Source organism: Chiloscyllium plagiosum, unplaced genomic scaffold (assembly GCF_037043375.1).
Source record: "Chiloscyllium plagiosum isolate Xiang-an unplaced genomic scaffold, Cpla_swu_hap1 HiC_scaffold_47, whole genome shotgun sequence".
Classification (NCBI taxonomy): Eukaryota; Metazoa; Chordata; class Chondrichthyes; order Orectolobiformes; family Hemiscylliidae; genus Chiloscyllium; species Chiloscyllium plagiosum.
This window is the reverse complement of record NW_028270185.1, coordinates 26,734,202-26,757,035: the sequence shown is the minus strand read 5'-3', so window position 1 is coordinate 26,757,035 and position 22,834 is coordinate 26,734,202. Positions and strand designations below refer to the sequence as shown.

The window sequence follows — 22,834 nt, the reverse complement described above, 5'->3', positions numbered from 1 at the left end:
CACTACTCGAGTAAGAAACTTCTTTTCAAACTCCCAGAACGATTGGTAATTTACATACCTGGCCGGTACGGTTGATTTGGACCGGACAATTTACGTGTGAGACATCTCAATGATTATAACTCGACAAAGCAATTGTTAATGACGAATATTCTACCCATCAGTCTGTGCGAATATGAATATTCTCTATAAACTCACTGATAACCTCTGACGCACGCGCAGTTTGGTTTCTATGCAGAGCATGCGCAGTGTCACATTGGTCAGGACAGAGAGAGAGAGAGTGAGACATGGAGCTGCTTTCCCCGGCAGCGGCTGCGATCGGCTTCAGAGCCGGTGTGTGGGAGCCTCGCTGGGAGAAAGGAGCGGAGAGAATTCACAAGTCCCGGGTAAAGAGGTGGCGGTCTCTGATCAGGGAAACGGCCGCCATTTGTTTGAGGGAAGAGGGAGCGCGGGCCTCAGGGCCGCCATCTTGAGAAGGTCAAGGTGCAGGAGGGCGGGCTATCGGGGTCTGTAGAACAATCAGAGGAAAGGGAAGACCCATTGTTATTGATTAATTTCACGAACACAACTTCACTGGGCGATCCCGCAGGAATATCCTCTCTCAGTCCTGCTCTGATGTTTCACCCAATCAGAACCAGCAGCTCTCCTCCTCTCTCAGCTCCCCTTCTGTCCTTCCTGCAGCATCTGTCCCCTGGAACATTGAGCTGCCTGTCCTGTCCCTCCCTCAGCTGTTGTTTCTGTAATACCTGTGATATCCCAGTCCCATCTTAGATTACTTCACTAAAGACAGGAATGCACCCGATGGATTTTTCTTAACATCAGCAATTGTTTAATATTCACTTACAGGTTTTTCATTACATCTTTTTTGAAGCATTTAATTCACATTTAATCATTTGCAATGGTGGGATTTGAACATGTGTCCAGAGAACATTTGCTGAGTTTCTGGATAAATTGTCACACAATAACACCCCTAGGCCATCACTTCGCCTGCTCACAGGTTCCACATCCCAGTGCAACATGAATCAAAACCCTTTCTTCCTGCACAATTGTTTAATCCTGCACTGTGGTGATATCACTCAGGACCTCTCCATGTGGTATCCCTCATTGTGTGGGTCTAATTCCTGTCTCTGTCAGCGTTTCTCACTCTTGCAGCTACTCCAGATTCTGAGCCAACAGAACTCTCCACTCCAGAGAGATGAGGCAGCACAGGCCAGGATTGGAGACTGGGATTTTCCAGATCTCTGTGGGGCTCAGTGCCATTCTACATGTATAACCTTCACAGCATCAGTCTCATTTCCCATTCTGCCTATTTCTGTGTTTTCTACAGGTACTCAGGGAGTTCCTGACTCAATAGACTTGCCAACTGCTGGTTGGGAAGATGGTTGGTCAGCCAGAGAGGTCAGAAGCCTTCAATAAATCCTGCCGCCAGGTAAGATCATTCACAGTGCACAGAGCAGAGAGCAATGAGAGGGCTCCAAACATCAGCTAACAAGACATGACTTAGACATAGTGCTGGAGGGGGAGCATAGTTCAGACACACCCCAAGCTCAGGCACCACCTTTACTTTAAGGTTTGTTTTGTACTGAGACAGCATCGGGAATTTCCAGTTTCAATCCAGGCGTGTGCTGATTTGGTGAGCAACGGGACAACAGAGGGGAAAGCAGGTCTCCCACGAGAGGGTGGTAATGCTTCCTGGGATCTTTCTATTTCCTATTCCCTCTCCAATACTGTATCTGTGGCTTGTCTTGTGGACCGGTGTCTTCAATCATTTTAAATTCTATAACAGTTGCTATATCTGTCATCTCCTCCCCTCTCACCAATCACTTCACACATTTGAAAACCTCCAGTCCAGGCGACTATCCATATCGCTGTAACTTGCTTCAGTCTCTACAACATGCCTTTTCTCGATAGTCTCCTTCTCCAACAACTGGAGACATAGGGTCTGTTTCTGTGCTGCATGATTCTTCGGCCGAGGTTTCCTAAATGGAATGAGTCGGAATTGCCTGTGTTTGGCTCATATCCCTTCAAATCTTCTCCTCTCCATGTACCTCCCGAGTGTCTTTTCCATGTTGTAATTGTACTTGTATTTACCATTTCCTTTGGCAGTCCATTCCATCTATGCACCATCCCCTGTGGAAAATGTTGCCCCTCAGCTCCCTCTTTAAATCCTTGCTCTCTCACCTCACGTTTATACCCTCGAGTTTTGGACTCACCTACCCTTGGCTATTCACCTTATGTCGGCCCTTCAAACCTTTCCTATTCCTATTCTAATCCAAATGTCTTTTAAACATTGTAATTGTCCCCATGTTCACCCCTTCCTTGGGAAGTTCATTCCACACACAATACACCGTCTGTGTAACAATGTGTCCCTCATGTCTTTTTTTTAAATGTCTCTCCTCTTACACTTAGAAATGTAGCTCCTAGTCTTGAAACTCTCCTGTCCATGGGAAAAGACAACTCCCATTAACTCTATCTATCCCCCTCATTATTTTATAAACTTCTATGAGGTCATCTGTCAACATTCAGGTTTCAATGAAAAAATGAGCTTAAAATGTGTTGCTGAAAAAGCACAGCAGGTCAGGCAGCATCCAAGGAACAGGAGAATCGACGCTTCGGGCATGAGCCCTTCTTCAGGAAGGGCTCATGTCCGAAACGTCGATTCTCCTGCTCCTTGGATGCTGCCTGACCTGCTGCACTTTTCCAGCAACACATTTTCAGCTCTGATCTCCAGCATCTGCAGTCCATACTTGCTCCTTCAATGAAAAAATACCAACCTATCCAGCCTTTCTTTATAACTGAAGCCTTCCATACCCAGCCACATCCCAGTAAATCTCATCTGAACCCTCTCCAGCTTAATAATATCCTTCCGATAACTGGGCGACCAGAACTGGACACAATATTCCAGAAGAGGACTCACCAATGGCCTGTATAATCTCAATGCGACTTCCCAACTCCTATATCCAAAAGACTGAGTAATGAAAGCAAGTGTGGCAAGCCCCTTTTTTTTAACCATCCTGTCTCTCCATGTTGCAACCTTCAAAGAATTATGTACATGAACCATGAGGTCCCTCTGTTCTACAACACTACCGAAGGTCCTACCATTAATTGTATAAGCCCTGCCCGTGTTTGTTGTACCAACTGCATTACCTCGCATTTATTCAGATTGAACTCCATCTACAGTTTTTCAGCTGTTCACGCATTTCATCAGGATCCCCTTGTAATCTCAAAAAAACTTCTTCACTGTCCACAATGCCACACCCTCCAGTCTACCTGTCTATCACACATAGCTCTCTATGGTAGAAATATCTCTGCGAGGGGCCCTACAATTTCTTCACCAGCTTCCCACAATGTCTTGAGATACATTTCATCAGGTCCTGGGGATTTATCTACCTTTGTGTTTTAAAACCTCCAGCACCTCCTTTCCTATAATGTGGACTCATTTCAAGACATTGAGTCATAGAGATGTACAGCACGGAAACAGGCCCTTCGGACCAAGTATCTAGTCACATCTAGAATTTTGCCAATATCTCTCTGAACCCCCCCCCCCCCCCCCCCCTATCATATACCCATCCACATGCCTTTTAAATGTGTTTCTATCAGCCTTCACTATTTGCTCTGGCAGCCTATTCCATACACTCTGCGGGAGCCAGTTATCCTTTAGATCCCTTTAAAAAGTTTTCCTTGCACTTTAAATCTTTGCCCTGTCGGTTTGGAATCCCTCACCCTTGGGAAAAGATCTTGTCTATTGGCCCTATCAATGAGCATCATGATTTTAGACACCTTCAGCAGGTAACTCCTCAGCTTCCCATGTTCAAGTGAAAACAGCCCCAGCCTATTCAGCTTTTCCCTGTAGCAGAAACCCTCCAAGCCTAGCAACATTCTTGGTCATTTCTTCTGAACCCTTTCATGTTCCACAACATCCTTCCGATGGCATTGAGACCAGATTGCACAGTGTTCCAATAATAGTCAGGACAAACACTGTTTAGTTCCCTGAGTGCCCCAGGCCTTATCCACAGTAAGTTACAAATTGAAATATTTGTTTTAGATCTTGTAGTTTCACACATCGTTGGCTTCTTTGATCATTAAGGATACCGGTTTTGTCCCTTGCTCTTCTTTTTCCCTTAACACACTTGTAGAATCTCTTTGGATTCTCCTTAACTTTCTTTGCCAAAGCGATCGCGTGTCCCCTTTTTGCATTCTTGATTTCCTTCCTAAGTGTTTTTCTACAGCCCCGATGCTCCTGAAGGGATTCACTTGAGTCAGCCAGTTATATCTGACATGTGCCCCCTTTTCTTTCTTGACCAGAGCCTCGAGAGTTAACCAGTGTTTCCTCATTCAGTCAGCATTAAGCTGCACACTAACAGGAACATGCTGGCACTGAACGCTCCTTTTATTTCGGTTTAAAAATATTCCTACTTGCCAGACTTCCCTTTACCTGCAAATAGCCTCCCTATATCTACTTTAAAAATTCCTGTCTAATATTATCTTGCTCCCTTGAAGAACTTGATCTTGTGGACCAGGCCTGTCCTTTTCTCACTATTTTCAATCTAATACAATTGTGGGGTCTTACCAAAGTGTTCCCCCACTAACACCTCAGTCCCGTTCCTTACCTTGTTTCCCAAGGGGAGGTCAGGTTTAGCCCCATTCTCCAGTTGGGCCATTTACATAATGACTGGGAGTTTTCGGAACACACTTAACAAATTCCTTCCATCCAAGTGCTTAACACAGTAGCAATCTCAGTCAAGGTTTGGAAAGGTTAAGATCCCCTACCGTTACAACCCTATTATTCTAACAAGTATCTGAGATCTCCTGACATATTTGCTCCTTCATCTCCCATTGCCTATCGTTGTAGTACAACTGTAGAAAACTGATGATCAATTTTTATTTCTCAGTTCCACTAATATCGCGTAACTGGGCGATCCTGCATGAATATTCCCTCTAGGTACTACTGGGATGTTTCCCCCAATCAAAACCACCAGCTCTCCTCCTGTTTTGCCTCCTGTTCTATCCTTCCTGTAGCATCTGTCCCCTGGAACATTGAGCTGCTGGTCCTGTTGCTCCCTCAGCTGTGTCTCTGTAATACCTACAACATCCCAGTCCCATGTTCCCATCCATGCTCTGGATTCATCTGCCTTATCTGTCTGGCCCTTTGCATTGAAATAAATGCAATTTAATCCACCAGTTTTCCCTCATTGTCTGCTATGTTCTTGCCTGCCTTGTCTATTTATATTGCTCTCTTGAACATTTGTACCAGCCTCCACTTTCTTTCTGGCCTTATGATTGTTTGGGGTCCCACACCCCTGCCAGATGAGTTTAAATGTCTTGAGCAGATCCAGCAACTCTCACCACCAGGATATGGGTCCCCCTCCTGTTCCCAATTCAGGTGCCTTTCCCACCCTGTCTACCTGTGCTGACACCTTCAGACATCCAGGGACTTGTCCACCAAGGTCCCTGTGTTCCTCAGTACTCCAGGAGGACCTACTATTCGTGATGTATATTGTTCATTTATTGAACTTCCCACAGTGCATTATCTCACAGTGATCAGAAGTAAACTCCATCTGCCATTACTCTGCTCAGTTTATCATCTGATCGATATCAGACTACAGCCTGAGACCATCCCCCTCACTGTGGGCAACGCCCTCACCTTTCATGTCATCTGTAAACCTACTAATGATTCCTTCTGCTTTCATATCCAAGTTATTAATGTACATAATAACCAGCAATGGTTCCAGCACAGATCCCTGTGGTACATCCACTGGACAAAGGCTTTCACTCACAAAAGCAACCCTCCACCAATTGTGAATCCAATTTACAAACTTGCCTTGGATCCCATGGGCTCTTCCCTTTTGGACCAGACTTCCATATGGGACCTTGTCAAAGACCTTAATGAACTCCATGTAAACCACATTATCTGCTCTGCCCTCATGAATATCAGAGGACAGTCCTCTATGAAATCCATACAGACAATCCATAATGTATTCCTGTCCTTTCGAATGTTGATTCATCGTGTTCCTCAGAATTGTTTCCAATAATTTCCCTCCCAATGCTGTCAGACGATCTGCTCTGTAATTTCCTGGCCTATCCCTGCTGCCCTTCTTGAACAAAGGAACCACATTAGAGATCCTCCAGTCATTCGGCACTTCACCTGTGGCCAGCAAAGTATCAACTATATCCACCAGGGCCCCAGCAATCTGCTTCCTTACCTCCCATAGCAGCCTGGGACATATTTTATTGTTACTGGGAATTTCTCCACCTTTTTGCCTGTGAAAACATTTAACGCCTCCTCCTCATTAATCTTAATGTGTTCCAGAACCTCACCATCCCCGGCTACAATGTATTTCTGCTGTGTGAATACAGATGGCTCCATGCACAGATTGTCCCTTTGGTTTCCAACAGGCCCCACTACTTAGTTAGGAATCCTCTTACTCTAACTATACTTACTAAATGCTTTGTGACTTTTCCTTAACATTATCTGCTGAGGATATTTTGTGACTATTGTTTGCTTGTTCATTTTTAATGCCCCGGCACTCTCTTTACTTTAGAAGCTCCTCGGCTGTTTCTTTATTGCACTGTATTTTCTTTATTAAACTCACAATATCGCTTGATCAGTATTCGCGAGATGTGCTGCCTGAGGCATTCACTCCTCGCAAAACACATTGGCTCTGAATTCTCACTGCATCACATTAAACATCTCCCGTGTTCCAAATAGAGACTCCAACAAGTGTCGTTCCTTGCAGTTAGGGCTTGCCAGTCTAATGATAATGATAACATCGAGTGACAGTGATAGTATAATGATAAATAGCCTCCCAAAGTTTAGATACTTAGCTTCTGCATTATCCTTATCTCTTTCCATAATGTCTGTGAAGCTAACAGTTATGGTCTCTGCTCAAAAAAGCTCCATAAATCCTTGTCACTATCATCCTATCCAGAACCCTACAGCCCCACCTTGCTCTAACATTCTTCAGTCCTTACCAACCTCCCCATCTGTGCACCTTCCTCCACCCTCTACAGCACATGATATCACTGTAACCTTCTCCAGTCCCCACAGCACTCATGCATTCACCTATTTACAATGGTGGGTTTTGAACATGGGCTGAGTTCCTGGATAAATAGCGCAGCGATAATACCACCAGGCCATCACTTTGCCTTCTTACAGGTTTCCCATCCCTATACTCTGCTGATATCACTCAGTATCTCTCCACATGGTATCCCTCACTGTGTGGGTCTAATTGCTGCCTCTGTCAGTGTCTCTTGCTCTTGCAGCTACACCAGATCCTGAGGTAACAGAATTGTCCACTCCAGAGAGAAGAGGCCGCATAGGCCAGGGATGGAGACTGGGATTTTCCAGGTCAGTATGATAATTATTACCATTCTCCATCTGTTTCCATCACCCTAATTTCAGAGTCTGTCTATTTCTCTGTCTCCTGTGGGTATTTAGGAAGTTCCTGACTCAGTAGACTTCCCAACTGCTGGGTGTCTCACCCATCACCTCATTGAAGATGGTTGGTCAGCCAGAGAGGCAAAAGGAAGGGAGATCAGGAGCCTTCAATAAATCCTGCAGTGAGGTGAGATCACTCACAGTGCACAGAGCAGAGAGCTATGAGAGGGCTCCAAAGATTGGCTAAGAAGACATGACAGAGATACAGTGCTGGAGGGGGAGTACAATACAGACACACCTTAGGCTTAACCACCACCCCACTGTAAGTTTTGTTGTACTGAGACAGTGTCGGGAATGTCACAGTTATCAATCCAGACCTGTGCAGTCTTTGTGAGCACCCGGGCAACAGAGGGGAAAGCAGGCCTCCCAAGAGAGGGTGGGAATGCTGCCTGGGATTTCTCTGTTGTGTATTTCCCCCCAACACTGTATCTATGGCATTTCTTGTGGACCAGTGTCTTCAATAAGTTTTAACTCCTATAACAGCTCTTAGCTCTGTCGTCTCCTCCCCTGTCTACAGTCCCTTCCCATAATTGAAACGTACTGCATTCCAGACTACCATCCCTATCTCTGTAACTTGCTTCAGTCTCAACAACATGCCTTGTCTAGATTGTCTCCTCCTCCAATAACTGGAGACATAGAGTCAGGCAGCATGGAATCAGACCCTTCAGCCCAACCTGTCTATGCTAACCAGGTTTCCGAAACTGAACGAGTCAGGTTTGACTGCGTTTGACCCATGTCTCTTCAAACCGTCTACTCTCTATGTACCTGCCCAAGTGTCTTTTCCATGTTGTAATTGTACTTGTTTCGACCATTCCGTCTGGCAGTCTGTTCTGTCTCTGCACCTTCCTCTGTGTATCATGTTGTCCCTCCACTCCCTCTTTAAATCTTTGCTCTGCCACCTCCTGCTTATACCCTCCAGTTTTGGGCTCACCTACCCTTGGCTATTCACATTCCTTGTGGTCTGCATGGTTTTACAAACCTTTTATAAGGTCACCCGTTGCCTCCTATGTCCAAGACAAATATTGAGGGCAATATTACAAATAGCTCCAATTCATTCACTCGGTCCTTTGTCCAATGTATGGAACAAAAAAGAGTGCTTTCCCCTCCCTGTCCACCTGTGATGTCACTTCCCAGGAACAATGTAACTACAGCCCTTGGTCTCTCTCTGTCCGACAACACTGCCCAGGGCCCTACCCTGGTTTGCCGAAACAAAATCCAACACCTGAATTCAACTCCATCTTTCATTCCTTCGCCCATTGGCCCTGTTGATCACGATCCCCTTTGATAACTGTATTTACTGCACAGGAGACCATAAATTTTGGTATCCACAAACATAACAACAGTGACTCCTATATTTTCACCCAAATTGTCTATGTAGTTGATGCACAACAGTGGCCCCAGCTCCAATCCTCACAGCACACTGCTGGTCAGAGGGCTCCAGTCTGAACAACAACCCTCTGCCTCCTCCTATCAAACCCATTGTGTATCCAGTTGGCTAGCTCTTGCTGATCCCATGTGATCTAACCTTACTAACCAGTGTTCCCTGCTCAACCCTGTCAAAGGCCTTGCTGAAGTCAGAAACAATGTCTATTGCTCTGCCTTCATCTGTCTATTTTGGTCACATATTCAACAAAATCAGTCAAGTTTGTGAGACATGTTTTCCCACGCACAAAGCCACTCTAACTGTCTGTAATCAATCCTTGTCTTTCCAAATGCATGTAAATCCTACGTCTCAGAATGATCTCCAACACCTTACCGATCCTTGATTTCTGTCTGCTCAGTCTGCACTTCCTTGGCTTCCCCTTGCAGTCTTTCTTAAATAAGGCTACAGCATTATTTTCATCATCATGTAGTCATACAGCACGGAATTTAGCTGTTCGGTTGATGCCGACCATAATCTTAAACTAACCTTGTCCCTCCTGCCTGTTCCTGGAGCACATCCCTTCAAACCTTTCCTATTCCTGTACTAATATTTTAAGCATTGTAATTGTACACACATTCACCCCTTCCTTGGAAATTTCATTCCACACACAAAACACACTCTGTAACAGTTTGCTCCTCATGTTTTCTGATTGTAAATCTCTCCCTTCTAACCTTAAGAAATGTAGCCCCTAGTCCTAAAATGACCTGCTATTTGGACAAGACAAGTCACATTAACTCTATCTATATCCCTTCTTATTTTGTAGACTTCTATACGGTCACCTCTCAGCCTCCAGGCTCAAGTGAAAAATGTCCCAGACTGTACAACCTTCCTTTATAACTGAAACCTTCTATACCCATCACCATCCCGGTAAATGTGATCTGAACCCTCTCCAGCTTAATATCCTTCCTATAACTGGGCAGAGTATTCCAGAACAGGCCTTACCAATGTCCTGTACAATCTCCACATGACTTCCCAAACTCCTAAACTCGAATGACTGAGCAATGAAGGCAAGTACCCTTTATAACCATCCTGTCTCTCCTTGTGGCAAACTTCAAAGAATTACGTACCTGAACCCCAAGGCGTACAATACTACTGAAGACCCTACCATTAATTGTGAAAGCTCGACCCTTGTTTGTTGTAACCTAAATGCATTACCTCGCATTTACCCGAATTGAACTCCATCTGCAGTTTTTCAGCCATTCACTCATTTCATCAAAATCCCTTTGTAATCTCAGAAAACCTCCATCACTGCCCAGAATGCCACAAATATCACTGCTCAGGCCCCTACAATTTCTTCCCCAGCTTCCCACAATGTTCTGAGATACACTTGATCAGGTCCTGGGGATTTATCTACCTCTATGTTTTAAAACTTCCAACACCGCCTCTTCTATAATGTGGACTCATTTCAAGACATGGAGTCATCGAGATGTACAACACGGAAACTCACCCTTTGGTCCAACTCCACCATGACGTTTTGCCAGAACTTTGCCAATATCCCTCTAAAATCCTCCTATTTATATACACATCCAGATGCCTGCTAAATATATTTCTGTCAGCCTCCACTATTTCTTCTGGCAGCTTATATCAAACATATACCAACCTCTGCAGGAACCAGCTGTCCCTTTGGTCCCTTCTAAATCTTCACCTAAATCTTTTCCTCTCACCTTGAGTCTTGAAGATTTGGACTCCACCCCCTCCCCCCCCCCCGCCCACCCACCCACCCCCACCCCCCCCCACGACCGGAGAAAAGTCTCTTATCTATTGACCCTATCCATGCTCATCATGATTTTACGAAACCTTTATAAGATAACTCCTCAGCGACCCATGTTAAAGTAAAAATAATCCCAGTCTATTCAGCTTTTCTCTGTAGCGCAAACCTGCCAATCCTGGCAACATCCTTATTCATTTCTTCTGAACCTTTTCAAGTTCCACAACATCCCTCCGATGGCATTGAGACCAGAATTGCACACAATATTCCAATAGTGGTCTGGCCAAACAATGTTTAATTCCCTGAGTGCCCCAGACCTTATCCACAGTAAGCTCCAAAGTGAAATATTTGTTTAGGATCTTATAGTTTCACACATTGTTGGATTTGTTGATCATAAAGAATACTGGTTTTGTCCCGAGCTCTTCTTTTGCTCTTAATACACTTGTAGAATATCTTTGGATTCTCCTTAACTTTATCTGTCAAAGTTATTTCATGTCCCCTTTCTGCATTCCTGATCATGTCCCCTTTCTGCATTCCTGATTTCCATCCAAGGAGTATTCCTACAGCCCCTATGCTCCTCAGGGATTCCCTTGATCCAGCTGGCTATACATGACATGTGCCCCCTTTTCTTTGACCAGAGTCTCAGTAGACCGCCAGTGTTTCCGAAAGCTGCCAGCATTGAGCTGCACACTAACAGGAACATGCTGGTGCTGAACGGTCCTTTTATCTCACATTTAAAATATTCCCAATTGCCAGAATTCCCTTTACCTGCAAATAGACTCTCTAATCAACTTTTTCAAAAGGTTCATGTCTAATACTATCGAGATTTGTCTTGCCACATTTTATAACTTTAACCTTTGGACCAGGCCTGTCTTTCAGCAAAGCTATTTTCAAACTAATAGAATTGCGGTCACTTTGCCAAAGTGCTCCCTCACTAACACCTCAGTCCTATTCCTTACCTTGTTTCCCAAGGGGATGTCAGGTTTCGCTCCTTTCTGCAGTTGGGCCATTTACATATTGACTGAGACCTTGTCAAAGGCCTTACCGAACACCATGATAACCACATCATCTGCACTGCTCACATAAATATTTTTAGATAACTTTTCAAAAAAACTCAATTGAATTCATCAGACAGGGTTTTCCTTTACAAAATCTGTCCTGAATCTATTCCTTCCTTTTCAATGTTGATACATCTTGTCCCTCAGAATTGTTCCCAATTTTTACCTAATATCCCTGTGGCCAGCAAAGTATTAAATAGATCCACCAGGGCCCCAGCAATCTCCTCCCTTACCTCCCACTGCAGCCTGCAATACATTTCATTGGGCACTGGGGATTTCTCCCCCTTTATGCCTGTGAAAGCATTTAATACCTCCTTATTGATCTTAACATGTTCTCGAGTCTCACATCCCGACTGAATTCCCTGGCTACAGTATCTTTCTCCTGTGTGAATACAGATGGGAAGCATACATTGAAGACCTCAGCTACTTCCTCTGGCTCCATGCGCAGATCGTCCCTTTGGTTTCCAATAGGCCGCACTCTTTAGCTGGGAATCTTCTTACTCTGACTCTCGTCATAAAATATCTTGTAGCTTTTCCTTACTAGTGTCTGCCAAGGAGGTTTCATGGCCATTGAGTGCCCCTCATTTTTAAGGACCCCCTTGCACTCTCTATAGTTGTTGAAGGGCTTCACCTGGTTTTATTGCACTGTATTTTCTTTACCAAACTCACAATATCACTTGATTAGTATTCGCTGAACTTGGTGCCTTTGTCATTCACTTGTTCATGGTACACGCTGGCCCTGAATTCTCTCTGTATCACTTGAAAATACTCCCTTTTTCCAATTGTAGGCTCGACTGCAAATAGTTCCTCTGAGTCTATATTTTTCAAATCCTGTCTAATGCTAGTAATAATGATCAGTGATAGTGATAATGAAATGATAGTGGCATTCCCCAAATTTAGACACACAACTTCTGCATGATCCTTAGCTCTTTCCATCATGACTTCAAAACGTACAGAATTATGGTCATTATCCCCAAACACTACCTTATCCTTATCTCTGTCAAAATGTCCAGTACCTACAGCCCACCCTGTCTCTTTAATATCCTCCAGCCCTTACCAATCGCCCCATCTGTGTACCTTCGTCAAGCCTTTCCATCATATGATATCACTGCAAACTTCTCCAGTCTCCACAGCACTCCTCCATCCTATCCTACAGCACCTCACTCCCATGAACCTTCTACCATCCCTATAAACCTCCTTATCTGTATAAACCCCTCCAGCTCCCACAGTCTTTCCTGCCCATCCTCCCTTTGTGTAAATTATGAAGCCACGTGACCATTCCCCAGATCTGTAACCTCGGCCAATCTCTGCAATTTTATCTATCTCTGTGACCGCCTCCCATCACTACTAGCCTTCTTAACTCTGTAACCTCCTGCAGTCACTAAAATCATCCGTGAATGTGTACCATCCTATTGATGACTGTCACCTCTTCCAGTCTGAACAACTCTCTCTGCTGGTAACCGTGGCCAGTCTGAAGAGTCCTTGCTACCTCTGCAACCATCAGTACTGATAACTTCATTCAGTCTCGATAACCGAGAAGAGAGGAATGAGAAGGCTCCAAACCTCTGTTAACAAGACATGACATCGATACAGATCTGGAGGGGGAATACAGTACAGGCCCACCCCACGCACAATCCCCACCCCTACTTTAAGTTCTGTTGTACTAAAACTTCCTACACTCCAACACGGCACCCATGGCATGTCTTGTGGACCGGTGTCTTCAATAATTTTTAACTCCGATAACAGTTCGTATCTCTGTAACCTCCTCCTATCCCAACAGTCACTCCACGTATTTGAAACGTACTGCATTCCAGATTACTATCCCTATCGCTGTAACTTGCTTCAGTGTCTACAACATGCCTTATCTTGGTTGTCTCCAGTTATTGGAGGAGGAGACCAAGTCATGCAGCACGAAAATAGTTCCTTCGATCCAACTAGTCCATGTTGACCAGAGTCCCTGACCGAGTCGCGTTTCCCTGCATTTGACCCAAATCCCTTCAAACCTTCTCCTCTCCATGTTTCTGCCAAAATCTTTTTTACATGTTGTTATTGTACTTTTCTCTACCACCTGCACCATCCTTTGTGTGAAAAATGTTCTCCTCCAATCCCTTTGAAGTCTTTCCCCTCTCACCTTATGTTTATTCCCTCTAGAACATAGAACATGGCGGCACAGTACCGGCCCTTCGGCTCTCTATGTTGTGCCAACCTGTGGAACCAATGCGAAGCCCAAGTAGCCAACACTATTCCATTCTCGTCCATGTGACTATCCAATGACTGTTTAAATGCCCTTAAGGTTAGCAGATCGACTCCTGTTGCAGGCAGTTTGTTCCATGCCCCTACTACTCTGAGTAAAGAAACTATCTCTGACATCTGTCATATATCTTTCACCCCTCAATTTAAAGTTATCCCCCCTCAGATCACCATCTGAGGAAAAAGGCTCTCACTGTCCAATCCATTTCACTTTCTGATTATCTTAATGTCTCAAATAATTCATCTCAAATGTCTTCTCTCGAACAAAAACAGCTTCAAGTTCCTCATATCACATTCCCTCCATACCAGGTAACATCTTTGTAAATCTCCACTGAACCCTTTCCAAATCTTACACATCGTTCCTCTAATGGGGTGACCTATCTGCTCTGTAATTTCCTGGCCTATCCCTGCTGCCCTTCTCGAACAAAGCAACCACATTTGCTATCCTCCAGTCATTCGGCATTTCATCTGTGGTCAGCAATGTATTAAATATATCCACCAGGGCCCCAGCAATCTCCTCCCTTACCTCCCAAAGCAGATTGGGATACATTTCATTCAGAGGGAAGAGAGACCTGGAGCCTTCAAGAAATCCTGCAGCGAGATAGGACCACTCAGTGAACTGAGCAGAGAGCATTTCAGCGATCGATCTTTGGTATGGAGGACATGACATAGATGCAGAGTTGAAGGGTGAACACAGAGTGTGATGGTCTCAGGCTCAATCCCCACTCTCTTGTTTACTTTCATCTCTGCTGTATTGAGCCTTCCTATGTCAATATAGGAAGTTAACAGTTATCAATCCAGGCCTGTGCTGTCTTAGTGAGGATCAGTACAACAGAGGGGAAAGCAGGCCTCCCCCAAGGAGATGGTTTTGAATCCTGGGATCTTTCTGTTCTATATTTCCCCCTATCACGTTGACTTTTATCATGGGATGGAGTCATTCAGCAAGGAAACCTACCTTTCGGTCCAACTCATCTGTGCCAGGTCCTTGAATGCTTGTAATTCCCAGAAACGTTCTTACTTCTGTAACCTGAACCCCGCCCACAATCCCACTATTAATTTGATCCCTACCCCAATACGGATGATTCTTCCTATTTGTAAATTGCTCCAGTCTTGATAACATGCCGACTCTCAATAATCTCATCCTGCACTCAGTACAATCATCACTATTTCTGTAGTTTTTTGCAATAACTACAGTCCACCCTGTCACTGTAAAATCCTTTTCAGACCCTTTTCCAGTCGCAACAACACTCCACATCTCTGTTTGCTCCTCCGAGCACCTCTAACGCTCTCACTTTGTGTGGCCAGTACTGTGTGTGAATAACCCTTGGCATGTGGATGGACAATATGGTATGTGAATAATCCTGTGGCCAGAGGATGGTCAATACTGTGTGAGAATAATCCTGTGGTCTGCGGTTGGTCAATTCTGTGTGTAAATAATCCTGTGGCCTGAGGATAGTCAATCTGTGTGAGAATAATCCTGTGGTCTGCGGTTGGTCAATTCTGTGTGTAAATAATCCTGTGGCCTGAGGATAGTCAATCTGTGTGAGAATAATCCTGTGGCCTGAGGATGATCAATTCTGTGTGTGAATAATCCTTTGGCCTGAGGGTGGTCCATACTGTGTGAGAATAATCTTGTGGCTTGACATATGTCAATACAATGTGTGAATAATCCTGTGGCCTGAGGATGATCAATACAGTGTGTGAATAATCCTGTGGCCACATGCTGGTCAATAAAGTGTGTGCATAATCATGTGGGCTCAGAATGTTGAATATTGTGTGTGAATACCCCTGTGGCTTGAGATTGGTCAACTCAGTTTGTGAATGATCCTTTGGCCTGTGAATGGTCAATACTGTGTGTGAATAACCCTTGGCCTGAGGATGGTCAATACTATGTGCGAAGAACCATTGGCTAGAGGATGGTCAATACTGTGTGTGAATAATCATTTGGACTGTAAATGGTCAATGGACAGTGTGAATAATCCTGCGGCCTGAGGATGGTCAATACTGTGTGTGACTAACTCTTTGCCTAAGGATGGGTAATACTGTGTGTGAATAATCCTGTGGCCTGTGGATGGTAAATGCAGTGTGATAATAATCCTGTAGCCTGAGGATGATCAATACTGTGTGGGAATAACCCTTTGGCCTGTGAATGGTCAATACTGTGTGTGAGTAATCCTGTGGCCTGTGCATGGTCAATATTGTTTGTAAATAAGCCTTTGGCCTGAGGATAACCAATACTGTGTGTGAATAAGACAGTGGCCTGTGAATGGTCAATACAGTGTGCGAATAATCCTGTGGCCTGTGTTCTATCAATAACGTTTGTAAATAATCCTTTGGCCTGAGGATGGACAATACTGTGTGGGAATAACCCTTTGGCCTGTGAATGGTCAATACTGTGTGAGTAATCCTGTGGCCTGTGTACTGTCAATATTGTGTAAAAATAATCCTGTGGCCTGAGGATGATCAATAATGTGTGTGAAAAATCCTTTGACCTGAGGATGGACAATACTGTGTAGGAATAATCCTGTGGTCTGTGGATAGTCATTACTGTGTGTGAATATTATTCTGGCCTGAGGTTGTTTAATACTGTGTGCGATTAATCCTGAGGCCTGAGGCTGGTCAGTAATGTGTGCGTATACTCCTGTGGCCTGAGGATGTTCAATACTGTGTATGCATAATCCTGTGGCCTAAGGATAGTCAGTACTGTGTGTGAACAATCCTGTGGATTGAGGATGGTCAATACTGTGTGTGTAAAATCCTGTGACCTGTAAATGGTCAATACAGCGTGTTCATTAATGCTGTGGCCGTAGGCTGGTTAATACTGTGTGGGAATAATCCTGTTGGCTGAGAATGTTGAATACTGTGTGTGAATACTCCTGTGGCCTGAGGTTGGTTAATACAGTGAATGAATGATCCTGTGGTATGAGGATGGTCAATTCTGTGTGTGGATAATCCTCTGCAGTGTGAATGGTCAATACAGTGTGTAAAAAAAAAACTCTTGGCCTGAGGATGATCAATACTGTGTATGAGTAATCCTTTGGACGGAGGATGGTAAATACTGTGTATGAAAACCCCTTGGCCTGAGGGTGATCAATATTATGTGTGAACAATCCTGTGGCCTGAGGATGGTCAGAAATGTATGTAATTAATCCTGTTGCCTGAGGTTGTTCAATACTGGGTGTGAATAATCCTGTGCCCTGTGAATGGTCAATGGTATGTGTGCATATTGCTGTGGACTGTGAATGGTCAATACTCTGTGTGAATAATCCTATGGTTTTAGGATGGTAAATACTGTGTATGAGCAATCCTGTGGACAGTGGATGGTCAATACTGTGTGCGAATAATCTTTTGGACTGTGCATTGTCAATGCAGTGTGTGAATAATCCTGTGCACTGTGAATGTTCAGTACCGTGTGTATGCTCAATACCGTGTGTGAATAATCCTGTGGATTGAGGTCAGTCAATACTGTGTGTCACTAATCCTGTGGCCTGTGAATCGTAAATACTGTGTGAATAAGTCTTTGCATAAGGATGGGCAATACTGTGTGAGAATAATAATGTGGACTGTGGATTGTCAATGCTGTGTGAGAATAATCCAGTGGATTGAGAATTGTGAATACTGTGTGTGAGTAATCCTGTGACCTGTGTACTGCCAACACTGTGTGTAAATAGTTCTGTGGCCAGATGATGATCAATACTGTGTTGAATAATCCTCTGGCCTGATGCTGGTCAATACTGTCTGTGAATAATCCTGTGGCCTGAGAAAGGTCAATAGTGTGCGGGAATAATCCAGTGGCCTGAAGATGTTCAATACTGTGTGTGAATAATCCTCTGGCCTGAGGATGGTAAATACAGTGTGTGAAAAATATTGTTGCCTGAGGATGGTCAATACAGTGTGTGAATAATCCTGTGGCCAAAGGTTGGACAATACTGTGTGGGAATACTCCTGTGGCCAGAGAATGGTCTTCACTGTGTGTGAATAATCATATGGCCTGACAATAGTCAATACTGTGTGTGAACAATCCCATGGCTTGAGGATAGTCAATACTGTGTGGGAATAATCATGTACCCTGTGAATGGTCAAGACAGTGTGTTCGTTAATCCTGTGTCCGTATGCTGGTCAATACTGTGTGGGAATAATCCTGTGACCTGTAAATGGTCAAGAAAGTGTGTTAGTTAATCCTGTGGCCATATGCTGGTCAATACAGTGTGGGAATAATCCTGTGCTCTTTGAATGGTCAATACTGTGTGTGAATATTGCTGTGGCCTGAGACGCGTCAATCCTGCGTGGAAATAATCCTGTGACGTGTAAATGATCAAGACAGTGTGTTCATTAATGTTGTGGCCGTATGGTGGTCAATACTGTGTGTGAATAATCCTGTGGACTGAGCATGGTTAATACTGTGTGGGAATAACCGTTGGGCCGAAGGACAGTCAATACTGTGTGTGTTAAATGTCCTGCTGCCCGAGGATGTTCAATTCAGTGAGGGAATAATCCTGTGGCCTGAGAATGGTCAATACAGTGTGTGAAAACTTATGTTGCCTGAGGACGCTCCATACTGTTTGCTGAAAATCCTGTGGAATGTGACTGGTCAATACTGTGTATCAATAATCTGTGGCCTATGCATGTTCAATACTATTTGTCAATAAAACTGTGGCCTGTGCATGTTCAGTACTGTTTGTACTGAATGGTCAAGGCAATATGTTTATTAATCCTGTGGCCGTATGTTCGTCAATACTGTGTGTGAATAATCCTGTGGGCTGAGAATGTTGAATATTGTGTGTGAATACTCCTGTGGCCTCTGTACTGTCAACACAGTGTGTAATTAATCCTGTGGCCTGAGGCTGGTCAATAATGTGTGTGAATAATTTTGCTACCCGAGGATTGTCAATCCTGTGTGAAAATAATCCCATGGACTGAGAATGGTCAATATTGTGTGTGAATAATCCTGTGGCCTGAAGTTGGTCAATGCTGTGGACTGTGAATGGTCAATACTATGTGTGAGTAATCCTGTGGCCTGAGGATGGTCAATACTGTGGGTGAATAATCCTTTGGCCCATGAATCGTAAATACTGTGTGTGAATAACCCTTGGCCTAAGGATGGTCAATACTGTGTGCGAATAGCCTTTTGCCTCAGGATGGGCAATACTGTGTGTGAATAATGATGTGTCCTGTGGATGGTCAATGCTGTGTTAGAATAATCATGTGGGCTGTGGATGGTCAATACTATGTGTTAAAAATCTGTGGCCTGTGCATGGTCAATATTGTTTGCAAATAATAGTGTCCTGAGGATGGTCAATACTGTGCGTGAATAACCCTTGGCCTGAGGATGGTCAATACAGTGTGTGAACAATCGTGTTGCCGGAGGTTGTTCAATACCATTTATTAATAATCCTGTGGCCTGAGAATGGTCAATATAGTGTGAGAATAATCCTGTTGCCTAATTATGATCAATACTGTGTAGGAAAAATCCTGTGGCTTGAGGATTGTCAATACGTTGTGTGGATAATTCATGGCCTGAGGATGGTCAATACTGTGTGTACATAATCCTGTGACTTCAGGAGGGTCAATACGATGTGGGAATAATCCTGTGACCTGTAAATGATCAAGACAGTGTGCTCATTACTCCTGTGGCCGTAGGCTGGTCAATACTGTGTGTGAATAATCATGTAGCCTGAGGATTGTGAATTCTATGTTGGAATAATCCTGTGGCCTTATGCTAGTCAATATTGTGTGTGAATAATCCTGTGCCCTGTGAATGGTCAATACTGTGTGTGAACATTGCTGTGGCCTGAGAATCGTTAATACTGCGTGGAAATAATCATGTGATTGTAAATGATTAAGACAGTGCGTTCATTAATACAGTGGCCGTATGGTGGTATATACTGTGTGTGAATAATCATGTGGACTGAGAATGGTCAATACTGTGTGGGAATAACCGTTGGGCTGAAGGATAGTCAATACTGTGTGTGTTAAATATCCTGCTGTCCGAGGATATTCAATACAGTGAGGGAATAATCCTGTGGCCTGAGAATGCTCCATACATTGTGTGAAAAATTACGTTGCCTGAGGACAGCCATACTGTGTGTGAATAATCCTGTGGCTTTAGAATAGTCAATAATGTATGGGAATAATCCTGTGGCCTGTGACTCGTCAATACTGTGTGTGAATAATCCTTTGGCCTGAGGATGGTCAATACTGTGTGGGAATAATCCTTTGGACAGTGAATGATCAATACCATGTATGCATAATGCTCTGGCCTGTGAATTGCCAATACTGTGTGTGAACAATCCTGTAATTGGAGAATTGTCACTACTGTGAGTGAATATTCCTGTAGCCTGATGATGGCCAATACAGTGTGAAAATAATCATGTGCCCTGAGGATAGTCAATAGCGTGTGTGATTACTCCTGTGGCCTGAGAATGGGCAATACTGTGTGGGAACAATCCTGTGGCCTGAGAATGGGCAATACTGTGTGAGAATAATTCTGTGGCCTGAGGATGGTCAATACTGAGTGTGAACAATCCAGTGGCTTGAGGATGGTCAATACTGGGTGCGAATATTTCTGTGACCTGTAAATGGTCAAGACAGTGTGTTCATTAATCCTGTGGCCGTATGCTGGTCAATACTATGTGTGAATAATCCTGTGGCCTGAGGATGTTCAATACTGTGTGTGAATAATCCTGCGGCCTGAGAATGGTCAATACTGTGTGGGAATAATCTTGTGGCCTGAGAATGGTCAATACAGTGTGTGAATACTCCTGTGGTTTGAGGATGTTCAATACTGTGTGTGAACAATCCTGTGGCTTGAAGATAGTTAATATTATGTGGAAGTAATTCTGTGACCATGTAAATGGTTAAGACAGTGTGTTCATTAATCCTGTGGTTGTGTTCCAATCAATATTGTGTGTGAATAATGCTGTGGGCTGGGAATATTGAATATTGTGTGTGAATACTAGTGTGTCCTGAGGATGGTCAGTACTGTGTGCGAATAATCCAGTGGCCTGAGGATGTTCAATGCAGTGTGCGAATAATCCTGAGGTCTGAGGATTGTGAATACAGTGTGAGAGTAATCCTGTGGCCTGTGAATTGTGAATACTGTGTGTGAGTAATCCTGCGGTCTATCTCCTGTCAATACTATGTGTAAATAATCCAGTGGCCTGAGGATGTTCAATACAGTGTGTGAATAATCCTGTGGCCTGAGGATTGTCAATATTGTGTGTGAAAAATCCATGCCCTGAGGATGGTCAATACTGTGTGTGTGAACAATCCCGTGGCTTGAGGATGGTCAATACTGTGTGGGAATAATCCTGTGATGTGTAAATGGTCAAGACAGTGTGTTCATTAATCCTGTGGCCGGAGGCTGGTCAATACTATGTGTGAATAATGATGTGGTCTGAGAATTGTCAATACTATGTGGGAATAATCCTGTGACTTGCAAATGTTGAAGACAGAGTGTTCATTAATCCTGTGGCCATGTGCTAGTCAATGCTGTGTGTGAACAATCCTGTGCCCTGTGAATGGTCAATACTGTGTGGGAATAATCTGTGGCTTGTGCATGGTCAATACTGTTGTGAATAATCTTGTGGCCGGAGGCTGGTTAATACAGTATGTGAATAACCTTGTGGTCTGATGATGGTCAATACTGAATAATCCTGTGCCCTGAGGATGTTCAATATTGTGTGTGAATAACCCTGTGGCCTGTGACGGTCAATGCTGTGTGTGAATTATCCTTGGATAGTGAATGGTCAATACCACGTGTGAATAATCCTCTGACCCGTGAATGGTCAATACTGTGTGTTAATAACCCTTGGCCTGAGGATGGTCAATACTGTGTGTGAGCAATCCTGTAGCCTGAGTATGGTCAAAAATATGTGCGATTAATCCTGTTGACTAGGGTTATTCAATGCTCTGTGTGAATAATCCTGTGATGGAAATGTGTTGCTGGAAAAGCGCAGCAGGTCACGCAGCATCAAGGGAACAGGAGAATCGACGTTTCGGGCATTAGCCCTTCTTCAGGAATTAGGCATTAGCCCTTCCTGAAGAAGTGCTAATGCCCGAAACGTCAATTCTCCTGTTCCCTAGATGCTGCCTGACCTGCTGCGCTTTTCCAGCAACGCATTTCCATCTCTGATCTCCAGCATCTGCAGACCTCACTTTCTCCTGAATAATCCTGTGGTCTGTTTACAGTCTATGCTGTGTGTGAATAATGCTGTGGACTGTGAATGATGAATACTGTGTGCGAATAATCCTGCGGCATGAGGCTGGTCAATATTATTTGTGAACAATCCTGTGGCCTGAGGATGGCCAGCACTCTGTGGGAATTATCCCATGGCCTGAGGATGGTCACTTCTGTATGGAAATAATCCTTAGGTCTGAGGAAGGTCAAAACTATGTGTGAATAATCCTGTGCGCAGTGAATGCTGAATACTGTGTGTGAATAATCCTTGGATGGTCTTTACTGTGTGTGAACAATCCTGTGACCTGAGGGTAGTGAGTAGTGTCTGTGAATAATCCTGCAGCCTGAGGGTGATCAATACACTGTGTGAACAATCCTGTGGCCTAAGAATGGTCAAAACTGTGTATGAATGAAACTGAGACCTGTAAAGAGTCAAGACAGTGTGTGTTCATTAATCCTGTGGCCTAATGGTGGTCAATACTGTGTTTGAGTATTCATGTGACCTGAGAATGTTTAATTTTTTGTTAGTATCCCTGTGTACTGAGGATGGTCAATAATGTGTGTAAATAATCCTGGGAATTATGAATGCTCAATACTGTGTGGGAATAATCTTGTGGCCTGAGAATGGTCAATGCTGTGTGTGAATAATCCTGTGGCCTGATGATGGTCAATACCTTGTGAAAATAATCCTGTGGCCTGAGGATCGTCAATACTGTGTGTGAAAAATCCTGTGGCTTGAGGTAAGTCAATACTGTATATGAATAATCCTGTGCCCTGATAA

The 22,834-nt window shown here is 44.0% G+C and overlaps 1 long non-coding RNA gene across 2 annotated transcripts in view; it reads left to right on the top strand.

Moving 5' to 3' along the window:
• Nucleotides 1-316: 316 nt before the first annotated feature.
• Nucleotides 317-22,834, top strand: part of LOC148136021 (uncharacterized) — a 69,862-nt gene continuing 47,344 nt past the window's right edge. The window contains exons 1-4 of one of the 2 annotated variants that reach the window (XR_015754756.1): nt 317-383; nt 1,325-1,426; nt 7,261-7,345; nt 7,436-7,562. This is a non-coding gene — a long non-coding RNA (uncharacterized LOC148136021). Of the gene's footprint in view, nt 384-1,324; nt 1,427-7,260; nt 7,346-7,435; nt 7,563-22,834 lie in introns of those variants that run through there. The other variant, XR_015754757.1, reaches the window with a different exon arrangement.